The 23349-nt window shown below is 37.4% G+C and overlaps 1 protein-coding gene and 1 long non-coding RNA gene across 3 annotated transcripts in view; both read right to left on the reverse strand.

Moving 5' to 3' along the window:
- Positions 1 to 23349, reverse strand: part of AFG1L (AFG1 like ATPase) — a 239814-nt gene that overhangs the window by 211027 nt on the left and 5438 nt on the right. The window lies entirely within an intron of this gene.
- On the reverse strand, positions 1102 to 15195 carry LOC144379057 (uncharacterized). The gene is made up of 2 exons (XR_013441167.1): positions 14369 to 15195; positions 1102 to 1722 (listed from the first exon to the last, which is right to left on the reverse strand). It is a non-coding gene; the product is annotated as an uncharacterized LOC144379057 (long non-coding RNA).

Consider the following 23349-nt stretch of genomic DNA (forward strand, 5'->3'; position numbering starts at 1 on the left):
ACATTATCCTGACCTCCAGGATCCTAAAAGTCTACTTGAACATACAAAAACCCCTTTGGAAACTTCCGTTATCTCTACCCCCCAAGATATATGTTAGCAATCATCCTCCAAGCATATGCCCCACTGATATACATCTGAAGGGTCTCATGACTAAGACTTTACTAGACAGTAGTAAAGGACGCCTCAAGGTCCTGGAATCCTCACTTCCAAATTCCTTAGAGACTTACACTATCCCTAACCCCTACCCCCAACTTGAAAGTATATAATCGGCCACTCCTCACAACCCCAATGCAGCTCTTTTTGCCCATGGGTCCTGTCCCTGTGCTTTAATAAAACCACCTTTTTGCACAGAAGACATCTCAAGAATTCTTTCTGGACTGTTTGCTCCAAACCCCAACATTTCCACATCAAAGGCCACTTTCCCTGGGCATACAAAGAATCTTTGCCCTTTTTGTCACTCTGTGCCCCACTTCTTATAAGAAACACCACAGTTTTGGGGAATGTTCACCATGTTTGTCTGCTGGGGCACTATTAGCAGGGAAAGTGATTGCTCCCAATTTTTTTCATTGGTTATAGCTCTGCTTTGATAGAGTAACACTTGAAAATATACAGATATCCAGGAAAAAAATAAAGCAGTATGAAGTACTGAAAGCATAACTGCGCTTTAGTTGGGTCTTAAGTTTCTAATTGTAACAGCAATCATACTTCTCAACAATGTCCACCAGCTCTACAAGCAATGGTAACATTAGAGCATTTTACACTGGACTTGTCAAATACCCACTCTATAAATTCACCCTGTGTTGCATCTGGGTTTTTCAAAAGAATTGAGGCATATCTATAATTCACAATTAGAGTCAAGTTTCTGAAGACTGAGATATGAAACACTGCCAAAATACTGTCAATTTGCTTCTCAAACATTTTTTTTAAAAAAACAGCATAATTTATTCTTTAAAGCAATTTTATCGATATGGGCAGTCTAGTTAATTTCATAGTGATGTTGGCTGAATATGATACAAAGGAAACAGGTATTTTCCAGGACAATGGGATAGGTAAAGGAAGCTTTAAGAATTCATGGGGGGAAAAAAAAGATAAAACCTAAACTTGTTTTTCAGATGTTTTAAAATTTCCACAAAACCTTTTGTTCCAAAGTTAATTATTTAACTGTGGTACATAAAATATATTGAATGCATTGCCAGGCATCAAGATGGGAAACCCTCTCTCTTATATAATAAAATCATCTTTTCTGGTCCATCTTGGCCCAAGTCCTGGTTGTCTGAGGGCAGACTTCTCTTGAGAGGGCTGAAGTTGTAATAAAAAGCATTGTTTTCATCTACTGGTTTGTATCCTTGTTCAATTTCAGTTAGGAAGCCACTTCCAGAGCCACTTCCACATCCTGATCCAGAGCCAGATCCAAAATAGTCCTCAGAAAGAGGAAAGACATCATTCAAGTTCCGGAATCTTGTCATTGAGGAAGCGTTGAGTGCTTGGAGGGAAGATTCTGCTGGATTCACCCGAAGTAGGTTGAATATCGGTCCCTTTTCAACAGTGCAGTTTGCAGAATTACTTCCAGGATTGCAACATACTCACTGGTACCTGGCTCTCTGCACAGGAGAACCTCTCTCTGGCTCCTGTCCCTGTCTGTGTCTTGGACCAAACTGTGTTCCCAAGGACTGGAGCTGAGCAAGAGTTGCGTTTCTTCTCCCCCAATTCTTAAGTTTTCATCTTAAGACAGAAATTTGGAAGAAAAAAATTCTTCTTTAGTTCTGCAGTGAACAAGCTAATATGCCCCACTTAACTAATCTCACTACATTAATAAATAATAAACCACAGTTACGCTTGTCTTAATGACACATAGGTAGCCTATAATGCAGAAAGAAAAGGCAACTGAACAGCACAATTATAAAAGAAATTAGAAAAAGGCAAATTGTCACCAATAGCCCTGACAAAAGTTGTTATACAACACACAGTTCTTTTTTTAAAAAGGTCTTAACTTATGGTCCATGACGGGGGTCGGGGAGGAGAGGTCTGGGAGCCTACTAAAAGAAAATTATGTGTATGTATGTGTGTTATTGTGTATTTTTTCTGAGGCAAGATCTCTAAATATACTATAGCCTCCTTCAAATTTTCAAACAAGTTTGTGAACAAAAACTGGTCAAGAACCACTGTTTTAAAGAACTGCCAAAACTCAGAATTTTAGAAGGAAAGTCTATTAATAGCAGCTCATTTTTATTGAGCACTCACTTTGTGCCAGGGACTAGGGTAAGTAACAACATAATTATTTTTATTAATCCTCATAATAATCGTATTATACAAATAACTAAAAAAATCCATGGATAAATTTGTTCATTCATTCACTGTTTACTGAAAACCAACTACATCTGAGGTACTATCAGTGGAAAAAAACACTAAAAACAAATTCCTTTCCTTGTGGAACCTTCACTCCAGTCAAGGGGAAAAGAAACAAAAAATTAAAGAAAGGAACAGACAGTGATCAGTACACTGATGAAAATAAAAGTGATATCCTAGGGTCTCTGAACAACAGCATGGGCATCCCCAGGGAGTTTCACAGAAAAACAGAATCTTGGGCCCCACACCAGGGGTCTGAATCAAAATGTGCAGTATAACAAAATACCTGGGCATTTCATATGCACATTAAAGTTTAAAAAGCACAATGCTAGGAAATGACTGGGGACTCCTAAGAGTTGTAAGAAAAAGCCTTCCTATGAAAGGGACATTTAAGTTGACACCTGAATGCCAAAAGGAGTCAGCCCTGAGGAAGATTTGGGAGAACACCCCAGGTAGAGAAGAGCTCTTGCAAAAACCCTCAAATGAAAATGGAAATAAGCTTTACATTTTTGAGGGAGAAAACATAAGTTTATGTGGCCGATTTACATAAACAAAATAGAGTACATCATAAGATGAAGTTGGGAAGAAGAGGAAGAACCAGATCCTTTAGAGTCTTATAAACCATAGTAAACAGTGTAGACTTACAAATAGGATTAAGAACAAGTAGGTGTTGATCAATAGCATGACATGATTTTTTAAAAGATTACTTCTATAGAAAATAAGATGGTAGGAATGCAAAATAGAAGCAGAAATGAATGGATTGTATGGTATGTGAGTTACAGCTCAATAAAGTTATTACATATATATTTTTTAAGTAGAAGCAGAGAGACCAGTTAGGAAACTATAACAACAGTCTAGTTCAAAGATGTCCATAATTTGGACCAGAGTTAGCACTGCAAGTTAAGTAAACTGACCAAGATCATGTGGCCAATAATAGTAGCAGCAACAACTGCTAACCTTTACTAAGTACCTACTAGGTGCCAGGTACTTTTCTAAGTACTTTCCACACATTAACTCATTTACTCTTCACAACCACTCTATGACATAGGTACTACCATTATCTTTAAAGGTGAAGAAACTGAGGCAGAGAGGGGCTAAGTAGGTAACCGGTCTGGGTTCCAATAGTCAGGTAGTGGCAGAGCAAGCATCTGTCCCAACAGGTACAGCAGGGAGGCAGGATGGGCTCTGGAGTCAACTCTCAGTCATGGTAATATTCTCCATGGCAGATTGGGCAGGTGATCACCATCCTAGCCAATGATGCCTGATGCCTAGGGGGAAGTCAGCTTCTGCCAAAGTTTCCCCCAGTGCTCTTTAAAAGGAGACCAGAACAAGAACTCATTCGTTTCTGCCTTTGTACTTTTTTAAAGATTTATTAGAGGGACAGAGAGAAAGAATGCGTGAGCGAGTGCAGGGAGGGGGTGTGTGTAAAAGAGAGGGAGAGACAGTCCTAAGCAGACTCTGCAGTGAGCATGGAGCCCAATGGAGGGGCTCAATTACACAACCCTGAGATCAGGACCTGACACGAAACCAAGAGTCAGATGCTTAACCGGCAGCGCCCCCCAGGTGCCCCCTGCCTTTGTACTTGAATCTGTCAAATGGTGATACCCGTACTGCTACAAGCATCTTAAGAACGTGAGGGAAAATGGTGATACGTGGAGGACAATCATAGTCTTGATATATGTTGTGATGATTAAGTTTATGTGTCGAGGCGACTGGACCATGAGATGCCCATACATTTAGTCAAACATTATTCTAGATGTGTCTGTGACGGTATTTCTGGATGAGATGAGCATTTGAATCAGTAGACTGAGTAACGCAAACTGCTCTCCCTAATGTGGATGGGCTTCGTCCAATCAGCTAAAGGCCTGAATAGAAGCAAAGGCTGACCCTCCCTGAGTCAGAGAGAATTACTGTCTGCCTTTAAGCTGGGACATCGGTTTTCTCCTGTCTTTGCTCTCCAACTGAAACACAGGCTCTTCCTGAGCATTAAGCCTGCTAGTCTTTAGACTAAAACTACACTATCCGCTCTCCTGGTTCACAGGCCTTCAGACTTGGACTGGAATTACACCACTGACTCTCCTGGGACTCTTGGTCTCCAACTTGCTGACTGCAGATGTTGGGACTTATCAGCCTCCATAATCGTATGAACCAATTCCTTACAATAAACCTCTTTCTCTTTCTAAATGTATATATATTCTACTTGCTGTGTTTTTTTAGAGAACCCTGACTAATAAAGCTTAATTGTATTAACACAGTTTCTATAGAGCTGGAGTGATAATAGCAAAGGGAATATGTGAACTTTGTATTCTTTGGTGCTTTAAATTGGAACAGATTTCTAATTCTACATGTAGGTAGACAGTTGAGAATATTTTGAAGATACTCTTTAGAGACTTAAGCAAAATGGTAGACCAGACTAATTAAGCAGAAGGTAAGCATTTTTCCATTAAGAAATGTTATTTCCAGGGCGCCTGGATGGATCAGTCATGGAGCATATAACTCTTGATCTTGGGGTCATGGGTTCGAGTCCCATGCTGGGTGGAGAGATCACTTAAAATAAAAAATTTTTCTAAAAATGTTACTTTAAAGGTCTGCTTCATCCTTAAGGTTTTCTAATACTTTAAATATTTTTTAAACATTTTATTTATTTGACAGAGAGAGAGAGGACAATCAGGGGGAGCGGCAGGTAGAGGGAGAGGGAAAAGCAGGCTTCCCACTGAGCAGGAAGCCTGACACAGGGTTCAATCCCAAGACCCTGGGATCATGACCTGAGCTGAAGGCAGACACCTAACCGACTGAGCCACCCAGGTGCCCGAAGTTAAATATTTTTTGAGAACCTATCTCTAACTTTATACTCAAAATCAGTAAAGATGTGGCTTAATGTGCAGAAACTTTACATATAACTTGTCAGTAAAGTGGGGTTCAGTTCAAAAATCTTCTATAAAGATCTCTCAGCTCAAAAATATCTATGATTAAAGGAAAGAACTAAAGATATGCAACACAACACACAACCATACAAATATAAAGAGTTTCCAAGGTAACTATCTTTTTGCATTATTCATTCCTGAACAATTGTATATCCAGAATACTCAATACAATGTGATGAATCTGACCACTTCAAGGCAGTATGTGTGTTTACTGCAGTAGAATAATCAAAGAAGTTACACAAAATCAACAGACTACAAGAGGTATTTATATAACCCAGAAAGCTATATGCTTTATGTTCATTTTAACAGCTTCAAGTTTTCTTTGTAAAACTTGGATTCATTTGAAAATTCATGAGTGGAAAAAAAAAAAAAAGAAAATTCATGAGTGACAGAATTCTGAAAGGTAAAGAAAACTAACACTATGAAGTGCCTACTATGTACTTAGCACACAGCACTTTCTGTACATTATCTTCTCTCAAAAAAATCTGAGGTAGCTATTGTTATTCCTTATAAATGAGGGAACTAAAATAACTTAAAAGGTTAGAAAACTTAAGTGAATGACCAAGCCATGATCTGAAGCTAAGTGACCCAAACCACCAGAATGTCACTCTCATTAAAACAACCATAATGCTATCGCTAAGTGAGGGCTGTGCTCCCACTTGTCGTAGCCAGGCAACAGAAAATCAAAACACGAACCTCTCTCAGGCCCTCTAATCTGAAGTACTCAAGCCTCTTGGAGCAACCACCAACCCCTTCTTCTCCTGGATCTCCATCCTCCTCAAGCCCTGCCAGAGCTCTGCCCTGCCTGCACGCTAGGGTCAGCCTGCCTCTGCTAAGAAACAGCACTTCCAAAACACACCAGCAGCAGCTTTTTCTATTAAAAGCCCCAAACCGAAGTGCTAGAGGAAAGAACTCCTCTCCCTCTATAAATCAAAAAGCCCTTATATTTCACATTGTTGGCTTTTAGGGTTTCGACAAACCAAACTTATGTATACCTTTTTGAGTTTTGATGATAAAATAACTAATATATTTGGCACTAAATAAGACAATGACCTAGCCCTCAAACATGAAGAGGACACAAAGTTGGGAGACAAATCAATGCTGGATCACAATCCTGATTCAAGAGGATGTTAACATGCTATAAAAATTGGATGAAACTCCCAACATAAAATTTAACTAAGGTGCATTTAAGTTCAAAAGCTTAATTAGACTGAAAAGAATCAATTGAAAACCTATGAAATAAAAGAACTGAATTCAGTCAGCAGCTAAACAATATTTATAAAGTATCTATAAAGTGCAAAGTTCTGTGCTAAAAACTTCTAATACAATCGGGTGTGAGTTGGAAAGACAGTAACTGCACTCAAAATACTGACTGTGTACTGGGAGAGATACAAACAAGTGGATCAACAACTCTAATGAAGTATAGGAAGTAGTAAAGGAAAGATGAGGATGCTCCGAGATCACAGAACCAAAGCTAGTAACCTAGCCTAGGGAGTTAAGGAAGCGTACTCAGAGGAAATGATGTTTCAGTTGAGAGCAAAAGGACAAACGGATGTTAGCCAGTGAAGGGAGGGAGGGACAGAGGAAGAGAATGAGATGCATCAGCCTGAGAGAAGGCTCTAAAACACAAGAGTATGGCACACACTAAAGAAAATGAAACAAGTTCAGCACGGCTGAGATATAAAGTGGAAGGGAATGGGTCAAAAGATGAGATACTAGAGAATTATAAAGGAACCAGGTGACACAGGGCCTTGCAATGATAAGCAAGTGGAATTCAACCTTGAAGACAATAGGAAGCCACTTACGAGTTTTTAAGAATGCAGTAGCTTGATTATGTCCCCTCTTAAGCAAAAAAGAAGGTTACTGGAAAAATATCTTAACAGTTATCTTTCTAATATGCTAGCAATAACCAGTTGGAAAATACAATAGGAAAAAAAAAAAGGATCCTACGTACAATTACAATAAAAGGTCTAGAATAAAGATGAACAATATTATCTTTGTAAGACTTATATAAAAAATCTCAAAGGCATAAATGAAAATTTGGAAAAAGAGATATAATATTAGAAACACACACAACTTTACCAACACTGCCAATTCTTCAATTCTTCAGTTTACAGATTAAATACAGTTCCACCAAAAATCCTTAGAAAATTGCAAAGAAGTAATGAGAGGGGCCCTTGCCTACCAGATGTGAAAATAAAGCATTATGATCAAAACATCAATGAATAAGGGCACCTGAGTGGCTCAGTCGGTTAAGCATCCAACTCTTGGTTTCAGCTCAGGTCCTGATCTAGGGGTCCTAAGATCAAGCCCCACCTCAGGCTCTGCACTCAGGGCTGTCGGCTAGGGAGTCTCTCTCCCTCTCCCTCTGCCCTTTCCCCTCTCGCATGTGCAGACACACACATGCGCGTGCTTGCTCGCTCTCTCTCTCTCTCTCTCTCTCACACTCTCAATCTCAAATAAATCTTAAAAAAAAAATAGAATACTAAAAAAAAGTCTTCATGGCATAATTTAATATATAATAAAAGAGAGAGGCATATTAAATCTTATCACTGTTCTTTTGTCACCTAACTTACATTTTTGTTATTCATCTTGTCTGTTCCTCTCAACTAGACTACAGGCTACAAGAGGATAGGTTGTCTGTTCAATTCACTATATACCTAACACATACAATGCCTGACATATGATAGGCACACAGTAAGTATTTGTTGAATAAATAAATTAAGCAATGGGAGACAACAGATTATTGAACAAGCAACATTTGGACCACTTGGAGACAATAGAAAAAATTAGATTATCCCTTCATAGTACATACCTAAATAAATTCCAGGTGGTTTTAAAATATAAATATTAAATACAAACAAGAAACTACACAAGAATATTTATTTAGTATATTAGTCTGCAAACTATGGCCTACAGGCCAAATTCAGCCATATTCATTAGTTTATGTATTGTCTATGACAGTTTTCACACTACAATACCAGAGTTGAGTAGTTGCAACAAAGACCATATGGCCTGCAAGGTCAAAAATATTTGTTATCTACTCCTTTACAAAAAGAAAAAAAAAAGTTTGCCAATGTCTGATCTGTTCTCCTAATAGGTGTGGACTTTCTAAGCCCAATCCTGTCTGGACATCACAATCACCTGTGAAACTCAGACTTTATGAATCCCAATTAAATGCCAGTAGGAATGGATCAAAAACCTAAATGTAAAGAACTATAAAATGCTTAGAAGAAAACATAATTATAAATCTTTATGACTTTATATTAGGCAATGATTCCTAGAAATGACACCAAAAAGCAACTGAAGATAAAATAAATTGGACTTCATCAAAATTAAAACTTTTATACAAAGAATATTATCAAGAAAGTGAAAAAACCACCCACAGAATGAGGAAAATATTTGCAAATCACATATCTGCTATGGAACTTGGCTCCAGAATATATAAATTCTTACAACTCAATTTTATAACCCAATTTTTTAAATAGGCAAAGGATTTGAATAGACACAGATATATGAATGGTCTGTAAATACATGAAAAGATGTTCAGTATGAGTAGTCGATAGGGAAATGCAAATCAAAACCACAATACGATACCACTTCACACCCACTAGGAGAGTGAAGATCAAAATGACAATAATAAGTGTTGAAGAGGATATGGAGAAATTTGAACCTTCAGATATTACTGGTGGGAATGTAAAATAGTGCAGGTACTTTGGAAAACAGTAACAGTTCCTCAAAAAGTTAGAGTTAGGACATGACCCAGCAATTCTACTCCTAAGTATACACCCAGGAGAAATGAAAACACACGTCCACACAAAAATGTATACACATATGTTCATGGCAGCATTATTCGTATTAGCCAAAACGTGGAAACAAGCCAAAAGTCCATCAACTGATGAATAAAATACGGTATATCCATCAATACAGCTATAAGAAGGAATGAAGTACTGATACATACTACAACTTGGATAAACCTCAAAAACATTATGCTAAGTGAAAGAAGTCAAGAGAAGACCACGTGTTTTATGGTTCCATTTATATGAAATGTCAGTACGCAAATCCATATAGACATAAAGTGAATTAGTGGTTGCCAAGGGCTGGGGGCGTGGAGAAGGGGGTAGGAGGGGAATAGGTAGTGACTGCTAACAAGTATTAGATAGTGGTGATAGCTCCACAATTTTGTAAATATGCTAAATATACTGAATTGTATACTTTAACAGGGTGAATTTTATGGAATATGAATTGTATAATTTTTTAATTAAAAAGTTCTAAAAAAATTCCAACAGGAATATTCCCAATACATACATATTAAAAAAAAAAACAAAAAAACTTGTATCCAGTGTAATGTAAAGAACATCTTCCAATAAGCCCCACAACCCAATTTTAAAAGGGACAGAAGTGGGGCACCTGGGTGGCTCAGTCGTTAAGCGTCTGCCTTTGGCTCAGGTCGTGATCCCAGGGTCCTGGGATCGAGCCCCGCATCGAGCCCCGCATCGGGCTCCTGCTCCGCGGGAGGCCTGCTTCTCCCTCTCCCACTCCCCCTGCTTGTGTTCCCTCTCTCTCCGTGTCTCTCTCTGTCAAATAAATAAAATCTTAAAAAAAAAAAAAAAAGGGGACAGAAGTGGGGCACCTGGGTGGCTCAGCTGGTGAAGCGGCTGACTTGATTTCAGCTCAGGCCATGATCTCAGGGTCATGAGCTCAAGCCCCACATCAGGCTCCATACTCACTGCAGAGTCTGCTTGAGATTCTCTCTCCCTCTGCCCCTCCCTCAACCCGCGCTCTCACTCTCTCTAATAAATAAAAGCTTTAAAATAAATAAGTAAATAAATAATAAAAAGGACAGAAGAGTATCAACAGGTACTTGACAAAAGAAGATATATGAACGGTAATAAACACATGAAAAATTGCTCAACATCTTTAGACATTAGGTAGATGTAAATTTTTTTTAAGTTCTTTTTTTTTTTTAAGCTAGCTCTACACCCAACATGGGGCTCAAACTTACAACCCCAAGATCAAGAGTCGCATGGTCTACCAACTGAGCTAGCCAGGTGCCCCAGTATATGCAATTTTAAGCCACAATAAGATACCATTTCCATTCACTCAAATGGTTAAAATTTAAAACCTTGACAACCCCAATTGTTGGTAAAGATGCATAGCACATAGAACATTCATACATTATTGAGAGTATGAAGAAATAAGATCACTTTAGACAACAGTTTGGCAGTTTCTTATAAAGTTAAGCTACACTCTCTATATGAACTAGAAATGCCATTCCTAGGTATATACCCAAGAGAAATGAAAACATATCCAAAAATAATTAATATAAGATTGTAGCAGCTGGAAACAACTCAAATGTCTATTGAAAGGAGAATGGATAAACAAATTGTGGTATATGCATATAAAGGAATACTACTCAACAAAAATTAACTCATGTGATTTCATATTTTAGCAGTTTATCTGAAAAACATGTAAAGTCAAGGAAACTAGACACAAACAAATATATACTATATAATTCCATTTATGAATTCCAAGAACAGATAAAAGCACTGTGATAGAAAAATTAATCTATGGCAAAATTAATCTATGGTGATAGAAATCAGAACACAGATCACCTTTATATGATATAAAAATGAATAAAAGGGCAGAATGAACTTTCTAGGGTGATGGAAACGTTCTTTATCAGAAGTCGGCAAGCTATAGACCATGGGCGAAATCCAGCTCATTGCCTGTTTTTATAAATAAAAGTTTTACTGGAACACAGCCATGTTCATTTATATATTATCTATGGCTGCTTTTGCACAACAAGGGCAAGAAAAAAATGTGATAGAAACCCTACAGCCCACAAAGCATAAAATATTTACTATCTGACCCTTTACCGGGTAAGTATGTCAACCCCTGTTCTGTATCTTCACTGAGTACAAGTAACAGTGAATACATTTACTAAAACTCATTGAATACATGTAAGATCTGTGCATTTCACTCTAGGTAAATTTTACTTCACTTTTTTAAAAATCCCAACATATTTTTTTGAGGAAATTCCTAAACTGATTCTCAAATTTATATAGCAATGCACAGGACCTAGAATAGCCTACACCAGTGCTATACAAAAGAAATATAATGTGAACATATATAATTTAAATTTTTCTAAGAGCTACATTTTTTAAAAAGTTTTTTAAGGGTGTCTGGGTGGCCTAGTCGGTTAAGCATCTGCCTTCAGCTCAGGTCATGATCCCGGGGTCCTGGGATCCAGTCCCACACCAGGCTCTCTGCTCAGTGGGGAGTCAGCTTCTCCCTCTGCCCCTCCCCCTGCTCTGTGCTCTCTCCCTCTCATTCTCTCTCTCAAAACTAAATTTTAAAAATCTTCAAAAAAATAAAATAAAAAGGTTTTTCAAAAACGTGAAATTAATTTTAATCATGTATTTTATTTAATCCAACATATCCAAAATATTATTTCAACTGTTAGATAATTTTTCATAGATCTTTTGCATTTCTGCACACCTGTGAGTAGAGGCAGACAGCTTTTGTTCTAGAGAGTCTTTTAACAATAGTTGTTACTGTCTAGTATAATAATGTCTCCCTACAGGTCAAAAGCTAAGATTTGCTTGCAATACCCTTATAAAAGATAGGGTTTCCTAAGCTCAGGATTCCTCAATTGTGAAACAAAATCACGGAGTATGCCAGCATCCACCTGGGCCAACCTCTGCATCACCCCCATGGGGCTTGAGGGGCAAGGGGAATGGAGGCAGACATGATACATCACCTGCTAGGCCATGAGTAATAAAATTCTTTGTCTCTGACCCAGGGTTTCACATCTTCTGCCAACATTCATGAAATCCTGACAAGCTAACATGATTCTTGCAAGCAGGATAAAATCTCAGATCCTTCACAGTTCCTGACATCAAGAACTGTAATCAACATGTACTCAGATTTTTACATTTTTAAATATATTATCTTTTTCATATTTTTTTCAGTATGTATTTTGCACTTAGACTATATCTCAATTTGGAGGCTCAATTTTCACTGGAAATATTTAATATGTACTTAGGCTTCACAAAATCTACAGTCGAGAAAGTAGATTCATATTCCTGAGTTGTTCCAAGAATATTTATGTTAATAAAGAGGAAAGCTATGTAAGTATGAAGGCAGGAGATATCTGAGAAATCTCAGTACCTTCTGCTCAATTTTGCTGTGAACCTAAAATTGCTCTAAAAATAAAGTCTTTTTGGGCGCCTGGGTAGCTCAGTTGTTAGGCGTCTGCCTTCAGCTCGGGTCATGATCCCAGGGTCCTGGGATTGAGCCCCACATCGGGCTCCCTGCTCAGCGGGGAGCCTGCTTCTCCTTTTCCCACTCCCCCTTCTTGTGTTCCCTCTCTTCCTGTTTCTCTCTCTGTCAAATAAATAAATAAAATCTTTATTTTTATTTTATTTTTTTTAAGTCTTTAAAAAAAAACATTTTCCAATATCTGAATCAGGTATCCTTTTTAAAATTTGTATTTAACTAAAATTAAATAAAATTTAAGATTTACTGCCCCAGTCACATTAGCCATGTTTCAAGCACTCAATGTCCACGTGTGGCTAGTGGCTGTGATACCAGACAGCTCACTTAGGTCTAGTCAATCTTGAAAAAGTGTGAAGTTGGAGGACTCAAACAGATAGATATTAAAATTATAAAGCTAAAGAATTAGGGTACTGTGATATTAGCACAAAAATAGACCAAAGGAAAAAAAACAGAAACCCATATATATATATATAGAGAGCAACTATTTTATATATTTATATATGTTATTATATTTTATATATTTATATATAAATACATAAATATATATTTTTTATATATTTTTATATATCTATATATAGAGAGAGAGCAACTATTACTTAATAGTTGTCTCTTCTGTATTTTCTACTATACACATGTACTATTTTTATAATATTTATTTTTAAAAAGAAAAAATTAATCAAATACAAACTGGAGATATACATACAGTCACTGGATTTATGTCAAAGGTAATGCTGCAGTAGCCCGGTAAAAGATACTCTATTCAAAAAACGTTCCAGGATAATGAATATCCACATGAAAAGAAAAAAATGAATCTTGACCCCAGTTTAACATAACATACAAGTATTCCAGATGAACCATGGATCTAAGTGTGAAAAGAAAAATAATAAAACTTCTAAAAGGTATCAGAATACCTTCATGACCTTAAGGTAAGCAAAGATTTCTTAAACAGGATACAAAAAAAAAAAAAAAAAGGTTGATAAATGGACATTACAATTAAGTACTTCTGTTCATAAACAAAAAAAAACAACCTAAAAAAAAAAACTAAAGTGCAAGCCACAGACCAGGAGAAAATACTTGCAATTTATACTCTGACAAAGGACTAATATCCAGAATATATAAAGAACTACAATTATTAATAGACCAAAAAAATGCATTAGGAAAATGGGCAGAACATTTGAAAAGGTGTGTCACAAAAGATTCTATCCAAGTGTCCTATAAATATGTAAAAAAAAAAAAAAGGTAGTCAACCTCAAAAGTCATCAGAGAAAAGCAAAATAAAACCACAATGAGATACCACTACACATTTAGTAGAGTGACTACGATTAAAAAGAATACAAGTTTTTTTTTTTTAAAGATTTTATTTATTTTTTTGACAGAGAGAGATATAGCGAGAGCAGGAACACAAGCAGGGGGAGTGGGAGAGAGAGAAGCAGGCTTCCCGCAGAGCAGGGAGCCCAATGTGGGACTTGATCCCAGGACCCTGGGATCATGACCTGAGCCGAAGGCAGACGCTTAACGACTGAGCCACCCAGGCGCCCAGAATACAAGTATTGATGAGGACACATGGCGGCTGAAATCTCATACACTGCTAGTAGAAATATATTTTGATGTAATCATTTTGGAAAACTGGCCTTATCTACTAAAGATGAACATATATTGTATGATCCAGCAATTCTCAGGTATCTGCCCACCAGAAAGCATTTATGTATGCACACCAAAATATATGTACAAACTTTCATAGCAGTAGCCAAAACTTGAAAAACAACCTCAACACCTAAAACTGTAGAATGGATTTAAAAATCTGGTAGAATCCTTACATCAGTCAGAATGGCTAGCATCAAAACGACAGGAAATAAGCGTTGGCGAGGATGTGGAGAAAAAGGCACCCTCATGCACTGTTGGTGGGAATGTAAATTTGTGCGCCCACTGTGGGAAACATGGAGATAACGCAAAAGATTAAAAATAGAAATGCATACAATCCAGTAATTCCACTAGTGAATATTTACCCAAAGAAAACAAAAACACTAATTTGAAAAAATATATGCACCCCTAGTTTATTGCAGCATTATTTACAATAGCCAAGATATGGAGCAACCTAAGTGTCCATCAATAAATGAATGGATAAAAAAGATATGGTATTTATATACAATGGAATATTACTCAGCTATAAAAAAAGAATGAGATCTTGCCATTTGCAACAATATGGATGGACCTCAAGAGTATTATGCTAAGTGAAACAAGACAGAAAGACGAATACCACAGGATTTCACACATAAGTGAAATGAACCAAATGAACAACAACAACAAAAAAGCAGAAACAGACCCATAAACACAGAACAAACTGGTGGTTTCCAAAGGAAAGGGAGGTGGGCGACGGGCAAAATGGGTGAAGGGGATTGGGAGGTACAAGCTTCCAGTTACAGAACACAGAAATCATGGAAATGAAAGAGCACAGGGAATATAATCAACGGTACTATAATAGCATTGTCTGGTGACCAGTAGCAGCTACGCTTGTGGTGAGCACACATAACACATAGAGTTGTCCAATCACTATGGTGTACACCTGGAACCACTGTGACATTGTATGCCAACCATACTGCAATTAAAAAAATAAAAGACCTTTAAGAAAATTGTGGTATAATTATATAATGTCATATTATAGTCAGCAAATGAATTAACTGTTGCTATATGGAAAACATTGATGACCCTCACAAACATAATGTTAAGTGAAATAAGCCAGAATCATGATTCTATTTATATAAAATTTAAAAACAGGCAAAATAAATTAATAGTAATATATATCAGGATGTTGATTACCATTGCAAGTAAAGGGCTAGCGACTCAGAGGGTGCACAACAGTTGCCTCCGGCACTAAAAATGTTCTATTTCTTGATTTAGGTTGTATTTACACAGATCTATTCTCTTTACAAAAATTCAGCAGGCTTTACAATTATCATGTGTACTTTCCTAAATGAATATTATACCTCAATAACTTTTTAATTTTTTTAAAAAAGATTTTATTTATTTATTTGGGGGAGAGAGAGAGACATAGACGAGAGCATGAGTGGGGGGAGGGGCAGAGGGAGAGAGAGAAGCAGGCTCCCCACTGAGCAGGGAGCCCAATGTGGGGCTCAATCCCAGGACCCTGGGGATCATGACCTGAGCCAAAGGCAGGCAACCCACAACATTTTAATTTTTTGAGTATACTTAATAGTTGTCTCTTCTGTATTTTCTACTATGCACATGTACTATTTTTATAATATTTATTTTTAAAAAGAAAAAAATTAATCAAATACAAATTGGAGAGATCTGTCTTAACAGCCCTAGGAGTCTTAAGGTGAGACATGAATATAATAGGACACAGGAAAGGTAACCTACAACACTCCTCTAGCCAGATATATCTGAAGGAATATATTGAGATATGGGGGCCATATTTTCAGAGCGACATTCAGAAAGTAGATTGTAATCTCAAGAAGGGAAGTAGTTCTAGGGATCTAGAAACCACGTCATGAGATTTCACTAACAGGACAGGGATAGCCGACACTGAGAAGAGACATAGTAACAATATCCCAGCACCCTATGTCTAGCATATAGATGGCACCAAGAAACATTTGGGGAATAAATGAATGAATGGAAGAAATCTAAGTCTTTAATGTTTGAAAGGTTGTCAAATGGAATTAGGACAAGGATGATGAATTAATGAATAAATGAGTAAATAAGTAAATGATATTATCAGTCTTGATATGTTTAAAGAACTGTCATGTGCAGTCAGGACTAGAGTTATATATGCTGTGCCTGAGCAAAGTTTCAAGATGAATGGAAAGAACGTAAAAAAAAGCTCGAATTTCTTTCTACTTAAGAATATTCTAGGGGCACCCGGCTGCTCAGTCTGAAGAGCACGAGACTCTTAATCTCAGGGTCGTGAGTTCAAGCCCCATGCTGGGTGTAGAGATTATTTAAAATAAGTAAATAAAATTTAAAAAAAATAATAATAATTTTCTAACCTATAGGGCACCCAAAAATGGAAGAAACAGGTAAGGCAGAAAGTACATGCCTTTCTAACATCGTCTGACTACATGACCCAGAGGTCCTCTTCAGTTCTAATATTCTTTGATTCTATAAAATATTATCTTTATATCTTTCTGCACAGCAAATAATTCACATATACTTGAGTTACTTTTGAAAAAGTATCAATTTCTTACTATATGAAGATATTTTACTTGCGTACTATAAATCAAAGTTCAACAGCTTTCTTTGAAACATCATGACAAAGAACCTCTAGGTATTCAGAATATCTAGAGAAAAGGTAGTTAAATCCAGGAGAACAAAAACCATCACTGGTTACCTACAGAGGCCCTCTGCACAATCTTAAAGAAAAAAATCAAAACTGCATTTTCTAGAATTCAAAGCACTGAAATCAGACTGGGTCCTTTGCCATTAATTTAATGAATCCTCCCCAAAGTTAAAATTACTTCAGTAATTCTGTATAGAGTTGAATTCATTCCATTTCTACTCACTGACTAGAATCTACCAACTCTGGCATTTTAATAATATTTCAATTACTCCTAGCATAGCTCCACACTTATATGACAATTCTTATAGTTTTCAAAGTGCTTTCTCACATAATAACTTATTTGAGCCTCATAAATGACCTGCAAGGAAGGTAGAGTTAGGATAATTAATCCCATTTCTACAGATGAGCAAATGGAAAATGCCAAATTAAATGACTGTCCCAATACGATCAATGAAACCAAAATCATAATCTAGTCTTTGCAGGTCACATTTCATTATTCATCTGGTATCCCATATGTTCATCAGTCTTAAGATAGAACTGATCAAAATTCTTCAAAGTAACAGTTATGGAATAAAAGGAGGTTCACTTCTTCACAAAGAGGAAGAAGATTGTTGCCAAAAAGAACACATGCTTAGTTAAATGAAATCAAAACTATATAAGGAATTTAGATTTCCAGTTTAAAGTGTTTACCCAACTGCTGTGAGAAAAATGCACAATCAGGAAAAGCACATTTAATATTTCTAAAGGGCTGGATTAAAATTTCAGCTGTAAACTTCATTACTGTAATTAGATTTTTAATGCATATTTATTAAACATCCATTCAAATACTGTGTTCACAATTATTCATGAGTTATTTGTACATTTGTGTTGATTTTAACAATCTGTAAACAGTGGCCACTGACCAGAAATGTTCTCCTACAATGACAGTAGCCCATACTAAGGTCATAGGCAGCCCATTTATGCTCTATTATGTTCTAATCATATCCCAAATATAAATATTCAGCTGTTTTTTTGAAAACTGCAATGGTCATCAATGACCCAAAAAGTCAGACTTACCAGTGACATTAAAGACCTATGTTTGATTCAGTGATGAATAAACAAAGTGCAGAATAGAAGAAAATCAAATCTTAATTAAACTCTTTCTTTAGAAAAACAACATAAGCCATCATCAAGGAATGCATCACAAGATGATTTACTTTATTTATAAAAGGCTGATTTGGGGGCTTTAAAAGGGTGCTTTTGATTTAAATAGAAAAATTATGAAAATTAAAACTAAATGCTTGCTGGTTATCATTCTTTTCCTTTAGAAGCTGGTTAATCTTAATGTGCCAGTGTATAACTTTACAAAAGGAAAAAACAGTACTTTAAATTTCATGATAACAAATCAGTAAAATACCGCCTAAAAATCTGAATAAAGCTATTCTGAAGTAATTATAGGCATGGCCTAGCATACTGAGTAACTCCTTAATATTCACCCTGTTCATTCACTATTTAATAATGAGATCTAAGGAATCTATTTTCTTTCAAGTGCTAAAGAAAAATAACATTTTTAAGGTTCATTTACTTAAATTTTATATACTCATACACATAAGAATTTTTTAATGGAATCTACGTGGTTTACATTTGAGATATAGTTGCATTATGAAGCTATGAAGGAACTACTCTAAGAATTACATATTCAGGCTTTAAAAGTTGTTGAAAACTGCTACCCGGTCAAGAATATGGATAGATACGTTGAAAAGTAACTCCTAGAATAGGCTCAATGAAGAGAAGAAATAAGGGAGCACGAGCAGGACACTGAACAAAAGCTATGAAAAAGATTCTGGAGATTAAAGCATCAAGAACCTCCAGGACAGTAGATGCAGAAATGGGACCTCAATCGAGGACCTTAGGTAAGGAAGACATAACGTAGCAGGAAGAACAGACGTATCGAAAAGGCTTTTTAAGAGAGAAATTAGAACAAATCTTAGTTACAGGTCAGTGAAAAATATGAGTGACCTAGGAAAACAAGTGTTAGATATATTCAAGCAGAGGCTAGATCACTTGTCAGAGAATTTATAGATGGAACATATTACTACACTGGGCCCAAGGCTGAACTTCCAGTTTCTAGAATCTTAACACCTACTATTTCTGTGGTATTTTTAGTAAAAAGACAAATCAAAAGAATAGTTATACACCCATTTAAATACTATTTTCTTAAACAAAGAAAATGAAGCTCTTGAGGTGTAAAGCAGTGCTAATCTACAGATCAATCACCCATTTCTGGACCTCTTACATTCCTTCCTATCAGTTCTATTCTTAGACCCACCCTTTGTTATCTGCCCCTCCCTCCCCTAGAACTATGTCTAGGGCACCAGCTTTGCCTATGTAATAAGCTGTGCTTTTCAAAAACTAATTGGAAAAAAACATTATCATGAAGTTATCAGTCTCAGGAGTAGGCATGAACATTCTTTTCTAATATAATAGATGTTAATGAAAATCCAAGAAACATGAAGTTTCACATAAGGGTATTCATCTAATTGGGTAGTAAAGTCCAAAGCCCATTTTCTTAATCACTAATATATACTACCAATAAATTATATGAATTCATATGGCTGAGGTACATTAGTTCTCATATTAATGCCTAATTGAGATCTCCTGTATACACATAGTAAAGAGGTTGTGGAACCAAGGGTAAACATGAGTCATCATTTAATAAAGACACCTAAAAATACAACATTGAGATACAAAAAGAAACTATGGGGAAAAAAATCACGAGATGTGGCTCTCACAGTACCTTGTCTCCATGAAACAATTTATTTAAGGCTAGCTTAAATAAAATAGAATTTTCATATACACTAATGTTCAGTTTCAGAAAACCTAGAAACATTCTCCTCTTTGGTTTCTCTTCTAGTTTTCCTATGACCTCTCTTAATGCTCTCCGACAAGGTCATGTTCTTATCATAAAATGTCAATTTTCCCAAGGACTCACTGTCAGTGTCTTCTTTTCTCTCTACAAATATTCCCAGGCTAGTTCTTTCATTCTCATGGCTCTCAACATCTCATATTTCCTTTCTTAATCTCAGACCCACGTATTTCCTACAACTAATTAAATTTATTTATCCAGAACTGTCATAACCACCTCAAATTTAACAAGTCCAAAAAGGAATCGCTCCCTAAAATGCCTCTGGCCCTACTTTCTGTGTGTTTGTTTACCCTGACGGATGGTGATGCCATCAAATTACCCAAACTAGGAAACCTAAGTTGATCCTAACTCTTCTCTTTCCTTGTCTCACCCAAAGCCTGGCAATTCCACCAAAGAACTGTCTCTGAATCCCCTCCCTTGCTGCCCTACTTCCCACCTTACCACAGCAGTAATTCAGGCTATGAACCGTTCTCTCCAGAACTACAACTTCCTCCTAAATCACCACTGAGCTTCCAGTATTCCCCACCCACGGCATTTCCAATCTGCTCTTCAGGCAGCAATAAGAATAATCATGCTAAAACCGATACAACTTTTCTTCTTATAAAACCTCCACCAGCATCCTGCTGAGCCTAGATGTCTTCGCACACTATACAGGACTTTTAACCAGATCCAGGCCACCTTCCCAGCTTCATTTCTAGCTGCTCTCCCTGAGGGCCCATAATCCAATAAGGGCCATGTACAACCCACTTCAACACTTGTGCTACAACACCGTCCCCTCTCCAGAGCTGCTTTCACCTCCACAGTCCTGCAACACTTAAGATGAGCCTAAATGATGGGTTATTAATGTCTATTGTTATTATTAGCCTGGGTGGCTCAGTCAGTTAAGCTTCTGCCTTCGGCTGGGGATGTGATCCCAGGGTCCTGGGATCGAGCGCCGCACCGGGCTCCCTGCTCAACTGAGAGCCTGCTTCTCCCTCTCCCTCTACCTGCTGCTCTGCCTACTTGTGCTCTCTTGCTCTGTCAAATAAATAAAATCTTTAACCTAAAAAAAAAAAAAGGAGCCAGAAGACAATGGTTAAGTTTGTGGTTCTGGAGCAAAAAGTGCCTGGGTTCACATCCCAGTTGGGTGGCCATGCCCATTTATCCATCTATGAGATAGAGTTAACAAGTAATTTTACAGGGTTTTTATGAAGATTAAATTATGAGAGAAAGAAACTGCTAGCAGATCGCTTGGAACATAGAAAAGGCTCGATAAATGTTAGCTATTATAATATCATGGCTCTTCCAAGACTGTGAGCTATTCAAGGGCTGGGACTCAATTTCATTCACTTCCCCTACCACCACCACCACCACCACCACCCCCACCACCCCTGCCCACCCACACACTTAATACAAGGCTTCAACTGAATTAGCAAATTTGAGGCATTTTCCACCCACACCATGGCCATTCTGATCTCTAAAAAAATGTTTCCCCTTAACTATTTGGAGGTTGAACAACCATTACATTAAACAAAGATACACTTAGACCTAAAAGAAAACAGGCAATAAAATAAAAATTGAGCATCTATACTTAAATTACAATATGATATCAAATTTTCAATTTAAGTATTTTTTCAAAAGATTTTACTTCTCTATTTGACAGCACGTGTGCTTTGCGCACAAGCAGGCACAGCGGCAGCAGAGGCAGAGGGAGAAGCAGGCTCCCCCCTGAGCAAGGAGCCCAACTGGGGCCAGCCCCACCGACTGAGCCATCCAGGTGCCCCTCAATTCAAATTTTAATAAACTAATGGAAATACACATCCCAAAAAGGAATTCATAATGTTCTATCTCCTAAGGAATTTAAAGTTAGGCAATCAGGTAGGCTGATTTGGATGAAGAGCATTTTAGGACCCCTAAATTCTTCATAGCTCAGCTTCCCAAACATCTTGGAGCCAGGGCTGGCACTAAAGCTTAGATGAGACATAAAAACAAAGAACATGCTCTTCCTTTCCCTTCATTCCTTTCCTTGGTCTATTTCCTTCTTCTATTTAACATTAAGTCAATACTTCCAGCACATTACAGGGTAGTAAAAAGTAGACTTGAAAAGGTGAAAAAAATGCAAATATAAATGTAAACAGTAAATACCCCCTGCCCAAAATTGAGGGATACAAGACCCATTTTAAAATCGGACTCCTGGGTGGCTCAGTCGTTAAGCGCCTGCCTTCGGCTCAGGTCATGATCCCAGGGTCTTGGGATCGAGCCCCACATGGGGCTCCCTGCTCCGCGGGAAGCCTGCTTCTCCCTCTCCCGCTCCCCCTGCTTGTGTTCCCTCTCTTGCTGTGTCTCTCTCGGTCAAATAAATACATAAAATCTAAAAAAATAAAATAAAATCGGACTCTAAATACGGAAAAGCATTTCAACTCAAATTTTCTTTTCATTTAAAGAGAGGGAGGGAGCACCTTTAGTTACAATTAAATCGACCTCTACCTTAACTGTATTTTCATTAAATCTCTACCCACAAAACCGGCTAAATGTTGAGTATAGGAGGCAGTATTATAACAAGCCAAGTTCACCTGTCCAATGCTCGGCAAAGACCACCACTGAGATACCAAGTATGTAGCAAGGAAAGGGTTTATTAGAGATGTGGCCAAACAAGGAGATAGGATGGCAAGCCACCTCTCCGGAGGAGGAAAAACAGGGAAATTTAAAGGCAAAGGAAAAAAGGTCTGGATAAAAAGTTGCACCTGCACTTTTTAGTCTACAACTGCAATTAGTCCCATTAACCCGTTGGTTACTGGTTTCAATCTCCACTGTCTTTTGATCATTCCTCATTCCTGAGAGAATTGGGACGATGACCACTCTAGTTACTTCCTGCTGACATGGGAATAAAGATCAGGGTTAGAGGAATGGAACCTTCTGTAGTCATCTAGAAATATTCTTTAGCTCCAGGTTGAAACCCAGCATTCTGCATTGCCAAGATTTGTGTACTTTGGTTATTAGTTCTTGTACTATATTTTACTGAGGTCTTAGTGGAGAATTGTTGTAACCAACTAGTTTGTTGTACTTATGGATTTCTTCAGACCAGCTCCCCTAAAAAGTAGTTTCAGGTCCATCAAAGGCTTGCCAGTCCAAGCAGGGCTCTTTTTGATGTTCTCCTTGTGACAGGGTATAGGGAACCTGTGAATTCTTATAATTCAAGTGTAATGAATCCACGGCTTAATTCCCTTTAGTTTCACTAAAGAATGGGTGGTCAACAGTACCTCATAAGGTCCTGTCTAATGAGGATGGAACTGGCCCTCCAAGTGCTTTTCTTCCAGGTCCTTAGTAACATCAAGTCTCCAGGATTCAGGCAGTGTAAGGGTACAACAACCTGCTAGAAGCAAACTTACATAGCGAACATAGCTGATAGTATTCAATTCCCTTACGTAAGCCCCATCAGGAACTCTAAAGTCATGAAAAGAGTGTAGAGAGAGTTTTCCATATAACATCTCATAGGGGCTTAAACCAAGCCTACTTCTAGGGGCCACTCTTACCCAAAGGAGAGAAGCCAGCAAAGCTTCTTCTCAAGTTAAGTTGGTTTCTTGGCGTATTTTTGCCAAACTTCATTTTTTCTGTTTTTC

The sequence above is a fragment of the Halichoerus grypus genome, chromosome 9 (genome assembly GCF_964656455.1).
Source record: "Halichoerus grypus chromosome 9, mHalGry1.hap1.1, whole genome shotgun sequence".
Lineage (NCBI taxonomy): Eukaryota > Metazoa > Chordata > Mammalia > Carnivora > Phocidae > Halichoerus > Halichoerus grypus.